The 16,108-nt window shown below is 47.2% G+C and overlaps 2 long non-coding RNA genes across 2 annotated transcripts; both read left to right on the forward strand.

Moving 5' to 3' along the window:
• The first annotated feature begins 2,162 nt into the window (after nucleotides 1–2,162).
• LOC141369946 (uncharacterized) lies at nucleotides 2,163–6,146 on the forward strand. The gene is made up of 4 exons (XR_012373555.1): nucleotides 2,163–2,261; nucleotides 4,582–4,794; nucleotides 5,215–5,341; nucleotides 5,813–6,146. It is a non-coding gene; the product is annotated as an uncharacterized lncRNA (long non-coding RNA).
• A 7,100-nt stretch (nucleotides 6,147–13,246) lies between these two features.
• Nucleotides 13,247–15,093, forward strand: LOC141369947 (uncharacterized). The gene is made up of 3 exons (XR_012373556.1): nucleotides 13,247–13,328; nucleotides 13,478–13,537; nucleotides 15,010–15,093. It is a non-coding gene; the product is annotated as an uncharacterized lncRNA (long non-coding RNA).
• Nucleotides 15,094–16,108: the final 1,015 nt, after the last annotated feature.

Here is a 16,108-nt window from a genome sequence, read left to right on the forward strand (position 1 = left end):
CTCGGGAAGTGCTAACCAATGTTCTTACTACAAACCAAACACAGACACAAACACATGTTTACAATAACACAGTGAACCTTGGGTCGGGTCAGTCACGGAGCACCACTGCCCTGGAGAGAGCACAGGGTAGGCCAGAGTCAGGGAGCACCCCTCTCCCCCAGGTATGCCTTGAGCACTGTTTATTGCGGTTGCGGGAACAGAATGGGGAAGGGCCTTGCTGTTGTGGCATGTGCTGGGAGTGGGGAGGCCCAGGTGCAGACTTAGTAGGTGCCGGGGTACCTGTGAAGTCCTCAGAGATACGCTTGTCCCAGCCCAGATTGGGCTCACCTGTCCTTCCTGCTGCAGCTCTCCCCAGCTCCTTCCTGGCCCCAAAGTGCCTGTAATGACATTTATTTATAGTTTGTCCAACGTGAGGATCATCTTCGAGTTCATGGCTGGCTGCATCTCTAGGACTTAGCGTGCACTTGGCACATAGTAGGTCTCAACAAATATTTGTTTAATAGATCAATAAGATGCGTGGGAAGCATCTCTCGGGTCGTGATTTTTAATCTTTCTGAATCCCCGACTTCTTTGAAAAACTGAAACTTCTGGGTCCCTCCCCCAGCAATGCACCCAAAGTGGAACGTGTCATTTGAGGGATTTCTTGGACCCCTCGATCCCCAGGTCACCCATAAAGCTCAGCTTAGGATCTCTCTGTCTTGTGGGAGGGGAGGTCCCTGAGATCCCAGGGAGCCGGTGGGGAAGACGGTACCAAGAGGCACCCTGGGGCTCACACACGACAGATTGGCGAGGACTGGTGTGAATGGACCTCTTTTCTTGTACCTTCTGCTCTCCGGAAGGAAAGGAAGCGAGTCTGAGGCGATCTGGCGGGAGGGGGAGAGCGCGAGGCGCACAGGCCCGGGAGGAGAGGTAAAAGGGGAGAAGATGCGAGAACCGGAGAAGAGAAGGGGGCGTGATGGAGAGGCTCCGGCCCGCGGAGGGACGCGCGGGCGAGCCGGAGGCGGGGGGGGGGGGGGGGGGGAAAAAAAGGGCGGGCGCGCAGGGAGGGGGCGGAGAGGCGGCGGGAGGGAGAGGGGCCGAGGCCGGCCCGGCCCGGCCGCCCGAGCTGTCTGATTTTCTGTCAGCCCGCCGCTGATTAACGGGCCGCCTTCCAGCTCCGAGCGCGCCGCCCCGCGTTCCTGGCAACGGCGCGCGCGGCTTCCTGGCGGAGGCGGGGCCTGCGGAAAGGTTACATTTGCACAAAGTGCCGCGGCGCCCGCGGCCCGGAGGGGCTGCGGGGCGGGGAGCGCGGCGCGGGGAGCGGGGAGCGCGGCGCGGGGCGGCTGGCGAGCCGGGCCGGGGGAGAGAAAGGGCGGCGGCGCTCGGCGCTGCCTGGGTAATGGAAAAATTCCTCTGGGGGCCAGGCAGAAAAATATCAGGTTACACGCCGGCAGCACACGCGGCCCCTCGGAGGGGAGCCTCCTGCCGCCGTCCGCCGCGGGGCAGCCTGGCCGAGGGGTGCCCCTGATCCGCGCGCCCCAGCCCGTGCGCCTCAGTGCCCGCGCCCCAGCCTGCGTGCTCCAGCCCGGACACCCCAGTCCCTGCGCCCCAGCCCCTGCGCCCCAGCCTGCGTGCTCCAGCCCGTGCACCCCAGTCCCTGCGCCCCAGCCTGCGTGCTCCAGCCCGTACACCCCAGCCCCTGCACCCCAGTCCCTGCGCCCCAGCCCGTGAGTCACACCACTGAGCAGCTCTGATCCTCGCGCCCCAGCCTGTGCTCTTTGGGTCCTCGCCTCGCTTTCGCAGCTCCCCTTCTGGTGAAAGGGCCCCGTTTCCCCAAATCTTAGTGTCCGGGCCTCCCCTCTGACTGTCCCCCTCTCCCCACCAAGGCCCGGTGTATGGCTGGCACCAGATCCTGCCGTCAGGGCTGGCCAGATAGGTCGCATTCGCTCTGACTGGGAAGGCGGGCTGCCACTGGCATCTGTCCCCGCCTTCCCTCGTGCCTCGCCGCTTCTGTTCAGCTCTCTCGAAGGACTGGGCTGTTGCCTCCAGCATTACGTGGTGTAAACAGTGTCCCTCCGCCCCCCGCCCCTGCATTGCGTCATTCCCCTGCTCCCAGACCATCTGCGGCTCCCTATTACGGCCTCTGCATTGTAGTTTACACCCTTGGGTCTTGCCCGGCACCGGGGGTGGGGTGTGATGTCAAAACTCGCCAGCACCTGCGGTCTCCGCTGTCTGGTTGGGGCTGGGAGTTGAAGGGCTTCTGACGGACACCCATCTACTCTGTGAGTTTTTCTCTCCCTCTCTCCTTCTGTCTCGGATGTCTCTGTCTCTCTCGCATTGACCTGGTTCTGTCAGTAGACACCGTATTCAGGCTGGGCCTTGCACGGGGCCTGGAGGAAGCCCGGGCTGAACCGGAAGCGGCCCCTGCCCTCAGGGAGCTCAGACCCCGGCAGGCAGAGTGGAGACCGCCCAGGGAGGAGGTTAAGAGCTGAACCGTGTAGTCTGGTAGATTTGAGTTTAAATTCTGCTCGTCCATATCCTGGCTGTGTGTGTCCTTGAGCAAATGACTCTCTGAACCTCAGTTTGCCCAGCCGTCAAGCAGGGATGGAATAACAGCAAGGGCCACTCACGGGGCTTGGCTGGCGGATTTAAAGAGACAGCCTCAGCAGCTCTTGGCACGCTGCACAGTGGCACTTGCTCGGCGAAATATTTTTATTACTATTAGGGCTAAAAGGAAGGCCGCAAATAATCAGGGCCAGGATCCTGCGTGGCAAGAATCTCAACAGAAGAAGCCTAAGCAAAGGGCTCAGAAGGTAGGATGTTTAGGGTGGGGCTGCTGGGTGGATCCTGGCACTCCAGGTGCCAACACATCTAAAGATCCCAAGCCTGTCTTCCCTAAGGCACGCCCACACTTGGATCCACCAAGGTCAAGTTCTCCTTTAATTGGGCCTGGGGAAGCCTGATTCCTTGGCTGGGGCGGGGGTGGGGTGCTGTAACCCTGGAGGGCACCACCCTCCACCTGGCTGGGACAGCTTTTCTCTGAATTATCACAGCAGCAGGTAGGACCTGGCTTTTGTGAGCCCAGTAGGGACAGACCAGGGGAAGGGAGGGAGGGAGGTCCCCTCCAGAGATTAATCATGCCCTCGAAGAAGCTTTGAGCCCATGGGGTCCGGGGCGTCTTAGAAAATGATCCAAGGGCAAATGCGGAAGACAGAAGGGGGTCGAGAACATCCAGAGCTCACTGCTGCCTTGGTGTCACTTCTGGGGCCTCGGGAACTGGTTTGCGATCCACAGGGGTGCTGGCTCTGCTTCTGAGCTGGCACCTTGCTCCAGGCCAGTGTGGTGGCCTTGACACCCCCCCCCCCGCCGGCCCCCAGCTCTCGGCCAACCACAAAGTGACAGTTGGCACTGAGTGATCACTTAGCACCTGCCATGAGGGGGCAGGTACGGTCTCCCAGCAATCCTAGGAAGTGATTATCTGTTGTTAGTTCTTAAAGATGAGGAGGCTGAAGGTCAGAGATCTTAGCTGCTTGTCAGTACTCCGTCATGGGTGAAGCTGGAACCCGAGGCCAGCCTTGCCAGACACCAAGGTCTGACCTCAGTTTTAGCTAAGTGCCCTGAGCCACTTCTACTGGTGGACCCAAGAAACCAGCAGCAAGGGGTGAAAAATGCCAGTCTAGCTGTCAGGCTGCCTCTGGCACTGTACCCATTTTATAGATGAGCCCGGAGGGGCTCTGCTTTGGAGACTTGCCCAAGGCCCTCTTGCTAAGGAGTGGAGTCCATAAGGAAGAGGAAATCTTAGCCTATGGGAGCTGGAAGGGGTCTTGGAGCTCTTCTAATCCAAAGCTCATCTTCCAGACAGGGAAACTGTGGTGCAAAGAGGACCCAGGCCTGCCCACCCACTGAAGCATCATCTTGGGCTATGCGCCCCTCCCCAGGGAAGCTATGACCCTGACCCTGTGAGTTCCATGGAGCATTCGCGAGGAAATGGAACGTGGAACTGGGTAGAACAATGAAATAAAAGGGACCAGGCTCTCCTCCAGAGTCCCAAGCGAGAACTCCCTTGACTCTGGCCAAGATTTCCTGCTGGAATTCTCCAGGGGAGGGAGGAGGAAGCGTGTGGGGGAGGGGAAGAATGCAGCCTGAGTGAGCCAAGGTCACAGCCTTTCTTTTTCTTCTGGGTCTTCCCAAGTCCCAGAGCTGATTTGCCCTCCCTGGCCCTATGGAGGGTATAGTGGGGGCAGGGCAGAGGAATGGAGGGGTTCTGGAGCCCTTGGGAGTGAGGGCTTCCATTGGTGTCCCTGCTAGTTAGGAGTCCCTTGAAAACAGGGAGAGAAGAACCTTCCCGCATCCTTTCTCCCTCCATTTACTCACCCCGCTCCCTCCCTCCAGCAATCTAGAGGTGCTTGGCAGAAGCCCCTGCAGCCACACACAACTCCTCACTTTCACACCTGAAAAATGTGGGTGCTGCTCACCTCTCTAGGTCCTTGGGTCCAGAAGGTGGGAGGGCAACAGTCTGTGATGCTAACAACAGTGAGTGACCGGGAACCTAACGTTCTGATTAAGTGAGTCTAACATCCTGCCCACATTCACTTTACCAAGATTTATTAGGCTCCTGGTTGGTGCAGGCAGCCCTGTGCAGGGACCAGGGTGCGGCCAGGAGTAAGGGAGACCCATGCCGGCCCTCATGGAGCTCCAAGTGCAAGTTTCACATCTCAGCCGGAAGAGTCAAAAAGAGTCTCCGAGCACCTTATTCACACCAGAGTGGTTCTACGAGACCCGTGATTTTTCTGGAAGGAGGAAGGAGGAAAGAAGGTGTGTGGAGAGAGGCGGGGTCACAGCAGGACACTAATTTTCATGTACACTTTGAGCGAATTTAATCTTCTTGGATTTATCACACCTATGAATACAAATGTCTTAAAATACCACTGCTAACAGAATAATAGCACTTGTCCCTTTCAGCGGGCCTGTTCACCCAAGCATCTCCAATGCTCTGTGAACATTAATTAATTAAGCCCCAATTAAATAGTTATCATTGACTGAAAATGTATTTACTGCACACATGCAACTGGCTACTGGTTTACTGATGTGACTTAACCCCTGCTGTCACTGCACTTGAAATATATAACCCGAGGGCATTAGAAGCTCGGGTTCTTCTCTGGCTGTGTGCACAGAGCAGCTGGGGAGACTGTCTGCTGGGTACATCAATTCTAAGCACTCTGAATGGGCCCTCAGGTCTTGTCCATTCTCTGCCCTACTACTTCCTTCCATGCTGGGAGCTTACGGAGACAGATCACGCATGCCAGACTCTTCCAGAAGAAAGGTTCTAGGTCAGCAGTAGCCTGGTTACCATTCCCACCATGTAAGTCTTACCATTCTCCTTTCTCATTTTTTTTGGGGGGGGAGGGGCAGAGGGAGATGGAGAGAGAGAGAATCCCAACCAGGCTCCATGCCCAGTGCAGAGCCCAATGTGGGGCTAGATCCCAAGTCCCTGAGATCATGACCTCAGGGTCGGATGCTCAACTGACTAAGCTACCTAGGCGCCCCTTCTCCTTTCTCATATGAAGAGTGAGCCCTTGAGGTCCCTTTCAACTCCAAATTCAGTAATCCCCTGGAGTCTCCTGTCCAGTGGTTTAGGGATCCTTCTCTTCTCTGCCTTCTACTAGAGGACATTTGCCCCTGGAAGAAGCGCCGCTTGGCCAAGTTCTGTGTTGACATCGGGCTGGGGTGGGGGATGAAGGAGAGGTACCATATAGCGAGCAAGAGCCTGCTGTGTGTCAGGCAGGAGCTGAGCCATCGGCGAATTGAAATTTCTCATTCGCGTGCCCCCCAGGGAACTAGGGGACTGGATGTTGGGTGGTCTGCGATTCTCTTGGCCATCCCAGTGCAGACCAGTGGGCAGGAGCAGCAGCCCCCACTCCAGGACTGGAATGATGTGGTGCAAAGAAAGGACCGACTGGTAGTAAGGGGCCCTCTTGAGGCACTTGAGAAGGAGATAGAAGGGAAGTTTGTTTTTCACAGTGGCCCCGGATGTGGAATTTGGACGAGTACATATGCACAGGCGAGTACTGGGACTGGGTGAGACATGGTGCCACTCCTGCGGGATTTCCTGAGGCTTCTATTTCTTGTCATATATCGCGACATGGGGCACCTCCATTTGCGTTACATAAATGACAGAAACCCCACTGAATTTGCTCAGGAAAAAGGGAGAACTATGAGCTCGCATGAGAAACCAAACGGCGACAAGGGCAAGAGTGGAGCAGACCTCAGTGAGGACTGGGACACGGGAGTCAAATTCTTCTAGATCTCTAGCTATTCCTGCCCTATTGCCTTTGCCTGTGAGGAACGGCTCACACTGCGCAGGGGGCTTGGGGGGAGGTTGAGAGGTGGCGAGGGGTGCTTTTTAAAACAAGGATTTATTTTCTTTCATGGCCGTTGATTTATTTAGTTTTTCTGAGTAAACTTTGATCACCTATATTTTCCGAGAAATTCTCTATTTCATATATTTTCATATATAGTAATATAAAATCGCTCATGGTATTCTCTTGTGAGTCTTAAAACCTCAACTGTACTTGTAGTTCTTACCTTCCTTTCATTCTTAATATTAGATATTTGTGCCTTTATTCTTCTTTTCCTTGATTAATCTTGCTAGATGGTTGTCTGTTTTATTGTCTTTTCAAAGAAAGGCTTTTGTTGATCATTTCTGTGATTGTCGATGTCCTTTTCATTTATGCTCTTATCTTTACTGTTTACTTCCTTCCAGTTTTTTTTTTTTAAGCTTCTTTAGTTAGTTGAAAGCTTTACTCATGTATGTTTAAGTCATTCCTGTTTTAGAGTAAATGCACTTAAGACTATATATTTCTCTATAAATGTCAGTTTAGTTCCAATCTACAAATTTAATTTTGCATTTATCTTTTTAAGCTCAGTACCAAATATTTCATAATTCCCATTGTGATTTCTGTTGATGTCTTTGAGGGCAGCTCAGTAAATAACTTCTCTTTTTCTCTCCCAGATTCTGAACTGAGAGATAAGATAAGGGTGGGGGGCAGGGGAGAATCATCTCTCTCTCTCTTTTTTTAAACTGTTAGAGATGGGGCTCCTGGCTGGCTCAGTCAGTAGAGCAGATGACTCTTGATTTCAGGGTCTTGAGTTCAAGCCCCACGTTGGGCATGGAGCCTACTAAAAAACAAAGCAAACAAAAACCTGTTAAAGTTGGAGGGGGGCGCCTACGTGGCTCAGATGGTTAAGCGTCTGCCTTCGGCTCAGGGCATGATCCCAGGGTCCTGGGATAGAGCCCCTCATCGGGCTCCCTGCTCCGCGGGAGCTTCTCCCTCTCCCACTCCCCCTGCTTGTGTTCCCTCTCTTGCTGTGTCTCTCTCTGTCAAATAAATAAAATCTCAAAAAAAAAAAAAAGATAAAGTTGGACGATGAGGGTAGGTGTGACAGCTAAATGGGTGTCCTAATGACTGAAAATGGGGATTTGGCAGCCTTAACACCTAGTCACTGTGATGCTGTTGGGTGGTGGTGGGGAACAGAGAAGGACCACTGTGGGCAGGCAGCTCCATCCGTAGAGGGGAAGGTGGTCACTGGGGCACGCCCACTTTATCTTCCCCACACTGACCAATCAGCGGCCACTTCCTCCTCCAGGCAGGGAGGCTCAGAGTGTTACACTAATTCAGCTCCCTCCACACAGAAGGAAAGGTCAGGGATAGGAAAGAAACGTTCCTGAAACCGTTTCCTGATGAACCCGTGAGATCGTTGGGAGCGTGCTTTTTAGTTATCAAAGATACAGATGTGGTTGTTTTATATCTGCCTATCTTGTTGCTGACTTCTAATTTTGCTGCATTGTGGATAGAGAATGTGGTCTGCTTTACATCCGCTCCAAAATTCGTTTACACTTTCATTATGACCCAACACAAGTATGTTTTTATAAATGTGCACGTTGTGCCTGACGATCGCTGTTGCATGAGTCTGCTCGGGCTGCCCTAAGTCTCACGGACTGGTGGGCTCAAACCACAGAGATTCATTCTCTCACAGTTCTGGAGGCTGGAAGTCCAAGATCAAGGTGTCAGCAGGTTTGGTTTCTTTGGAGGCCAACCTCCTGGACTTCTTGCTGTAACTTCACACGCCTCTCTCTGGCATCGCTGGTGTCCCTCTGTGTGTCCAGATTTCCTCTGCTTATAAGGACACCAACCATACTGGAGGAGGGCCCCCTCCAAAGGTTTCATTTTAACTCAAATCACTTCTGTAAAGGCTCTGCCTCCAAGTACAGTTACATTCTGAGGTACTGGGGGTTAGGACTTCAACATACAGATTTGGGGGGACACAAGCCAGCCCCAAACATGTGCATTCTTGGTTGGGATAGGCACGTAGATTCATGCGGGCTCCTGTATGTATGTACCACATCAGACTTGTTAATTCTGTTGTTCAAATCTTCCATATCTCATGTCAAATTTCTCTGCTTGCTCTGTTAATTTCTGGGGAGCATCAAAATCCCCATTCCTTTTGTGGATTTCTCGATTTTTCAAAGCAAATCTTCCAGTTTTTGCTTTACTTATTTTGAGGCTATGTAGTGAGGTCTAGAAAATATAATTCTTGTTGCATCTTTTTTTGGTGGGTTGTTACTTCAATCATTCCATGGGGTCCCTCTTTATGTCTTTACATTTCTTGGCCTTAGGTATATTTTGCCTGATATTAATATTTACTATATCAGCTTTTTTTCTTTGCCCACATTTGCCTGATATATTTTTTCTCTTTATTTTCCACCTTTCTCTTTTCTTTTGCTTTAGAGTATGTCTCCTAAACAGCATAATATTGTATTCTGTTTTGTTTGTTTTGATCCAATATGACAGTCTCTCTCTTTTAAGAGACAAATGAAATCAATTTACATTTATAATGATTGTTGATATATTTAGACTTACTTCTACCATTTTATTCTGTTGTCCCATTCACCCTATCTTCTGAAATTATGTCTCATGTTCTGTCATCTATTAAATCTGTGGTGTTCTTTACTCTCCTTTTTTCTTCGACAGTTTGGAAACTATAGATGTGTTTCTGTTGTTTCACTTGTTGCCCTTAAATTTTTGTTTGTTTTTTAAGATTTTATTTTATTTTATTTTTTTATAACTTTTACCTTCTTTTTCTTAAGATTTCATTTATTTATTTGAGAGAGAGAGAGAGAGAGCACATGAGCATGAGTGGAGGGCAGAGGCAGAGGGAGAGGGAGAAGCAGGCTCCCTGCTGAGCAGGGAGCATGATGTGGGACTCTATCCCAGGACCCTGAGAACATGACCTGAGCTGAAGGCAGATGCTTAACCCACTGAACCACCCAGATGCCCCTATATATTTATTTTAAAAATATTTTATTTTTAAATAATCTCTACACCCAATGTGGGGCTCGAACTCACAACCCTGAGATCAAGAGTCACATGCTCTACCGACTGACCCAACCAGATGCCCCTAGTTGCCCTTTAATTTTTAACATTGATACCTAGAAATATCTTTTCTTAACAATGTCTAAAGCAGTGCCGTCCAATAGAAAAATAATGTGTGTCACATGTATTAGTTTAAAATTTCCAGTAGCCATATTAAAAAGGGGCACCTGGGTCACTCAGTCGGTTAAGCCTCTAACTCTTGACTTTGGCTCAAGTCATGATTTCAGGGTTCATGGGATTGAGCCCTGCCTGGGCTCTGTGCTGGGCATGGAACTTGCTTGGGTTTCTCTCTCTGCCTCTCCCTCTGCCTCTCCCCCCTCCCTGGCTCATGTGTGCGCACGCACGCGCACAGGGGCGCACTCATGGGCTCTCTCTCTCTAAAAAAAAAGCAGAAAGAAACAGGTGAAAATAATTTTAGCAATATGTTTAACATTATACATCAAAAAATAGTATTTCAAAATATAATCAGTATAGCATTATTAATGAAACGTTTTGTATTTTCGGTGCTTAATCTTGAAACCTGGTATGTATTTTACACTTAACAGCCCATCTCAATTGGGGCCAGCTGCATTTCAAGTGCTCAGTAGCCACATATGGCCTGTGGCTGTCGGGTTGGACAGTGCACGTCTAAGATATATTCAGCCCCTCTGTTCTCCTGGACAAGACAGGCCTGGAGCCTCCCTTCAGTAGCGGCCAGATGCCTCCTCCCCTCTGCCTTGTTATTTTGTTCTTTTAAAATATCAGTTTTATTGATATATGATTTACATGTAATACTCATGCAATTTTGATGAGTTTTGAGAAATGGATATACCCGTGATAGCACCATGGGAGTGAAGATCGAGAGGAACTGATTTTTGCTCGCTTTCACTCTAGATGAGTTTTGCCTTTCCCTGAAATTCACATAAACGGACTCACGCAGTATGTGCTGTTTTGTATCTGGCTTCTTTCAGTCACTGTGACGTTCTTGAGATTCATCCATGCCTATTGCATGTGGCAGTGGTTTGTTAATTTGTTCCTTGTGTGGCAGAGTGGTGTCCCATGGTGTGGACATGCCACTGTTTGTTTCTGCATTTGCTTGTTGGAGGACATTAGGGTTGTTCCATCTAGGTCAGGGCTGTCATGAATCAGGCTGCTATGAACGTTTGTGTACGAGTCTTTGGGTGGACATAGGTTTTCATTTCTCTTGGATAAATAAACACCCAAACGCGGACTGGCTGGGTTGTAGGATAGTTATGTTTGACTTGATAAGAATCTGCCAAATAGTTTCCCAAAGTGTTACATCCCTGTCTGTATTGTGGGAGAGTTTTAGCTATTCCATATCCTCTCTAACACTTGGTATGGTCTGTCTTTTTATTTTTTATTTATTTATGTATTTATTTTTATTTTATTTTTAAATTTTTATTTTTTTAAAAAGATTTTATTTATTTTTTTTAAAGAGTTTATCTATTTATTAGAGAGAGCGAGAGTGATCACAAGTGGGGCGCAGAGGGAGAGGGAGAATCAGACTCCCTGCTGAGCAGGGAGCCCAGCATGGGACTCGATCCCAGGACCCTATCCCAGGACCCTGGGATCATGACCCACGCCAAAGGCAGACGCTTCACCGACTGAGCCACCCAGGCGTCCCTGGTCAGTCTTTTTTAAATTTAGCCTTTCCAGTAGGTGTGAAGTGCTAGTTCATTGTGGTTTTAAATTTACCTTTCCCTGATGACTAGTGAAGTTGAGCATTTTTTCATGTGGATGAAAAAATATACATATTCTCGTATGGATGGAAAGAATAGACATTGAAAAATCCATATATCTTCTTTTGTGAAGTATCTGTTCACATCTTTTTTTTTTAAGATTTTATTTATTTTATTTCACAGAGAGACACAGAAAGAGAGGGAACACAAGCAGGGGGAGTGGCAGAGGGAGAAGCAGGCTTCCCACAGAGCAGGGAGCCCGATGCGGGGCTCGATCCCAGGACCTGGGATCATGACCTGAGCTGAAGGCAGACGCTTAATGACTGAGCCACCCAGGTGCCCCTTGTTCACGTCTTTTAATTGAGTTATTTGCCTTTTTTCTTCCTAAGCATAGATAGCAGTTCTTTAAGTAGTTCAGATACCAGTCTTTTGTTAGGTATTTGTGTTGTGAATATTTTCTCCCAATTTGGGGCTTGTCTTTTTATTTTCTCAGTGGTGTCTTTGGAAGGCTGAAAGTTTTAAAGTTTTCTCCATTCCTGTTAGTGCTTTCATGTCTTTAAGAAGTCTGCATTTCCCAAGATAGAGAAGATTTTTCTCCTATATTTTTGTCTAGCAGTTTCCTTGTTTTGCCTTTTAAATTTAGACCCATGACCCATTTCGGCTTAGTTTTTTTTTTTTTTAAGATTTATTTATTTATTTTGAGAGAGTGAGAATGAGAGAGAGAGAGAGAGTACATGAGAGGGGGGAGGGTTAGAGGGAGAAGCAGGCTCCTCGCTGAGCAGGGAGCCCGATGCGGGACTCGATCCCGGGACTCCAGGATCATGACCTGAGCCGAAGGCAGTCGCTTAACCAACTGAGACACCCAGGCGCCCTCGACTTAGTTTTTGTGTATGGCGTGAGGTAAGAGGGGAGGCTCATTATTTTTCCAGGTGGACATCCAGTGATTCAGCACCAACTGTTGAAAGATGTCTTCTCTGTTGTCTTCCTCTGACACCTTCACTGGTATCAATCAACAGTGTATGTGTGGGTCTGTTTCTGGAATCTCTGTTCTGCTCCAGGGACCTATTTGTCTGACCTGAGGCCAACATCCCATTGACCTGATTACTGTAGCATTATCGTACGTCTCAAAATCAATTCTTCATTATTTTTGTCTGGAATTTCTTTCTTTCTCTTCTTAAAAGATTTTATTTATTTACTTATTTGAGAGAGATCGAGCAAGAGAGAGAGAGCATGAGCTGTGGGGAGGGGCAGAGGGAGAGGGAGAATCAGATTCCCTCCACCCCAAGCAGGGAACCCGACATGGGGCTCAATCCTAGGACCCCGAGATCATGACCTGAGGTGAAGGCAGACGCTTAACCCACTGAGCCACCCAGGCGCTGCTATTGTCTGGAATTTCAATGCCACCTTTTTGGGTTTTTATTATTATTATAATTATTATTTATTCACGAGAGAGAGAGAGAATGAGCAGGAAGGGCAGAAGGAGAGGGAGAGAGAATCTCAAGCAGACTCCATACTGAGTGCAAAGTCTGATGCAGGGCTTGATCCCATGACCCTGAGATCATGACATATCGGCTAAATGTGACTTGACATAGCTCAGCTTATCAGCCTAGCCCTTAACACTGTCACTTGCTCCATCTTCCATCTTTGTGGAAGTGTCAGTCTTTACTTGCTCTGTCCCACGTGGAATCTCTCGAGTTTAGATGGAAATGTCATTCTTTTGCAGACACCTCACAGTGAGTGAGTGTGTGTGTCCGTTTGCAAATTGTGTATATTACCACTTCAAAACAACTTATTGCAGGCTTTTTTTTTTTTTTTTTTTTGGCTTGGAAACATTTCCTTCTTAGTTATATTTTTTAATGTAAAAGAAGTTTAGTGAGGATTATATGGTTTTTCTAGGCAATGGTTGTGGTGGCGTTGTGGTTGTCCCCCCATATCCGTTCTCTCTATTTGCAACGTAATAGAATTTGTATCTGGACTAAGGACAACATTTCTCAGCCTCTCTTGGAGGTAGCTATGGCCAATGGGATGCAAGTAGGAGTGGTATGCGTGCGGTTTATAGATCATGCTCTTAAAAGGAAACTGTGCCTTGACCAGGAGGTGGATGCAGTGGTTTGCTATCTTGAGCTCTGGGTGCAGGAGCACCGCAGGGACCGTGAAGGAGCTTGGCACCTTGGAGCTGTTATATGAGCTACTCGTGTCCATACTGTTTTTTAGGGAGAGAGAAAATTCTATCTTTGTGAGCCACTAATATTTTGGATCTCGGTCAGATCAGCCAAGGCTGTATCCTGATACAATAATTAGATTTACTAATATAATTTACTAATTTATTTGTTCCACATTGTTTTTTGATACTCTTTCCTTTTTGCTTTATATTTCTTCTTGCAGAGAACATCCCTTCGGAGTTTTTTCACCAAGAGTTTGGCGGATGAAAAGTTTTCGGATTCTGTAAGTTGGAGTTGTTTTCATTTTCATTCTTTAGTGACAGTGTAGCTAGGTATATTTCTCTAAGTTAGTAATTATTTTCCTCAATTCCCTGAAGGTGTTATTCTATTCTTTTCTTGCTTCTTTTGTGGTTGAGAGTCCTCCTACTGGCTTATATATCATTTCTTTTTGGATAACCTCTTTCCCCCTTTAGAATTGCTTTTAAGATTTCCTCTTCATCATTGATATTCTGAATTACAATGTATCTAGGTGTAATTTTTATTTTTATTTATTTAGCATGGCCTTTGTTAGTCTTTATTTTGAGAGGGGGAAAACTCTCTCTGTGTCTAGTTGAGAGTTTTCCCCATATCTTGAGCTGTTATGTCAGTAGTGATCATTTTATTATACCCTTTTGTTCTTGATGCATATCTGCTTATTTATATATTTTATTTATTGATTTAATTTGGTTATTCCTTTCCTTTTCTCTTTGAGGAGTTTGAGCATGATTATTTAAAAGCATTTCTTAAAGGGATCCACCATTTGAATTTTCTTTAAAGTTCTATTTATTTAAGTAATCTTTATGCCCAACGTGGGGTTCAAACCCACAAGCCCAAGTCACATGCTCCTCCGACTGAGCCAGCCAGGTGTCCTCCACCATTTGAATTTTGACAGTAGTGAATTATCTTCCTGAACATTGAGTTTGTTGCCTGTTGTGCTGAACAGACTCTAAGGTGCTCCACCCCCACCCCCAAGATGCTTTCTGGCATTCATGCTTTTATGTAACCCCCCTCTCTCTTTTTTTAAAGATTTTATTTATTTATTTGAGAGAGAGAGAGAAGTAGCATGAGAGGGGAAAGGGTCAGAGGGAGAAGCAGGCTCCCTGCTGAGCCGGGAGCCCGATGTGGGACTCGATCCCAGGACTCCGGGATCATGACCTGAGCCGAAGGCAGTTGCTCAACCAACTGAGCCACCCAGGCGCCCTGTAACCCCCTCTCTTTGAGTGTAGCCAGTACCTGTGACTTGCTTCTGGTCAATGGAATATGGCAAAAGTGTTGGAGTGTTGCTGCTATGATTATGTTACATTATATGAGACTGTCTTGCTAGCAGCCTTGCTGTGGAGATTCTGCCAGCTGGACTGATGAAACATGTGGTTGTGCTGGGAAAGGAATAGTAGGCAAGAACTGTGGCAAGGAATCATAGGAAGTCTGTAGGAACCGTGGATGGCCTGTAGAAACTGAAGGCGGCCTCCAGACAACAGCCAGCAAGAAGCCAGGGCTCTTAGTCCTACAGCTGCCAAGAAATGAATACTTCCAACAACCTGAGTGAATTTGGAAGTGGATTCTTCCCCAGTCAAGTCTCCAGATGAGAACATAGCCTAATTGACACTTTGCAGCCATGTGAGACCCTACACAGGGGAAATAGTTAAGCTCTGCCTAGACTTCTGACCCACCTATACTGTGTGTTGATGTTAAATGTGTGTTGTTTCATCCCACTAGATTTTTAACCATTTGTTAGAAGACTAGAGGACTGATTACGCATGGCCCTATATTTGATCTATAGCTTATGAAGTTCTGTCATCAACGTGAGTAAGGCTCTTGGAACTTATGAACACTGATGGGGTCGTCCACCAAAATGTGATCAGTAGTTATGCATGGGTGGGAGAATATGGGTTATTTTTATTCTCTTCTGTACATTTTAGTATTTACCACGTTTTAAAATATGATATCTATATAAAATAGTCAAAACTGTTTAAACGCTTTATTAAAGATGAACAACATACTCATAGAAAACATCACACATCTTATGTTCAGTTCGATGATTTTTTACAAAGTGAACACATTTTCTGTAATCACAATCCAAGACAAGAATTAGAATGTTAGTAGCATCCCAGAAGACTCCTCTCTTGTCCCCTCAATCAGTAACTCCAAGAAGATAATTATTAGTCTGAGTTTTATTACCATTACTTTTTATAAGTGGTATTCAGTATATTCATTTTTGTCTGACTTCTCTCTCTCTCTTTAAAGTAGGCTCCATGCTCAACACGGGGCTTGAACTCAGGACCCTGAAACTAAGAGTTGTAAGCTCTACTTACTGAACCAGCCACGTGCCCTATGTGTCTGACTTCTCTAATTCAACATTATGTTTGTGAAGTTTATAATGTTGTGTAACAATAATTTGATCATTCTTAACATTGGTTAGTATTCCACTGCGTGAATATACCAAAATTTAGCTATATATTCTACTGTTGATGGAAGTTTGGGACTTCCAATAAAGCAAGAAAAATAAATTTGGAGTGTAACAATTGGAAATAAAGAACAAACTGTCACTATTCACAGACATGATGGTATAGATAGAAGATCCACACAAAATTAACAAATAAACGATTAGAATTAATAAGTGAATTTAGCAAAATCCCTGACTAAAATGTCCACACTAATTACAGTAGCCTTTTAGAAAATCTTGACATCTAGTGTGAGTTCTGAAACTTTGCTCTTCTTTTTCGAAATTGTTTTTGTTATTCTAGTTCTTTTGCCTTTTCATGTAAATTTAAGAATGAGCTTGTTGGTTTTTACCAAAAAGCCCATAAGGATTTTG

Source organism: Callorhinus ursinus, unplaced genomic scaffold (genome assembly GCF_003265705.2).
Source record: "Callorhinus ursinus isolate GAN/ISIS: 27379988/994484 unplaced genomic scaffold, GSC_fseal_2.0 scaffold24, whole genome shotgun sequence".
Taxonomy (NCBI): Eukaryota; Metazoa; Chordata; class Mammalia; order Carnivora; family Otariidae; genus Callorhinus; species Callorhinus ursinus.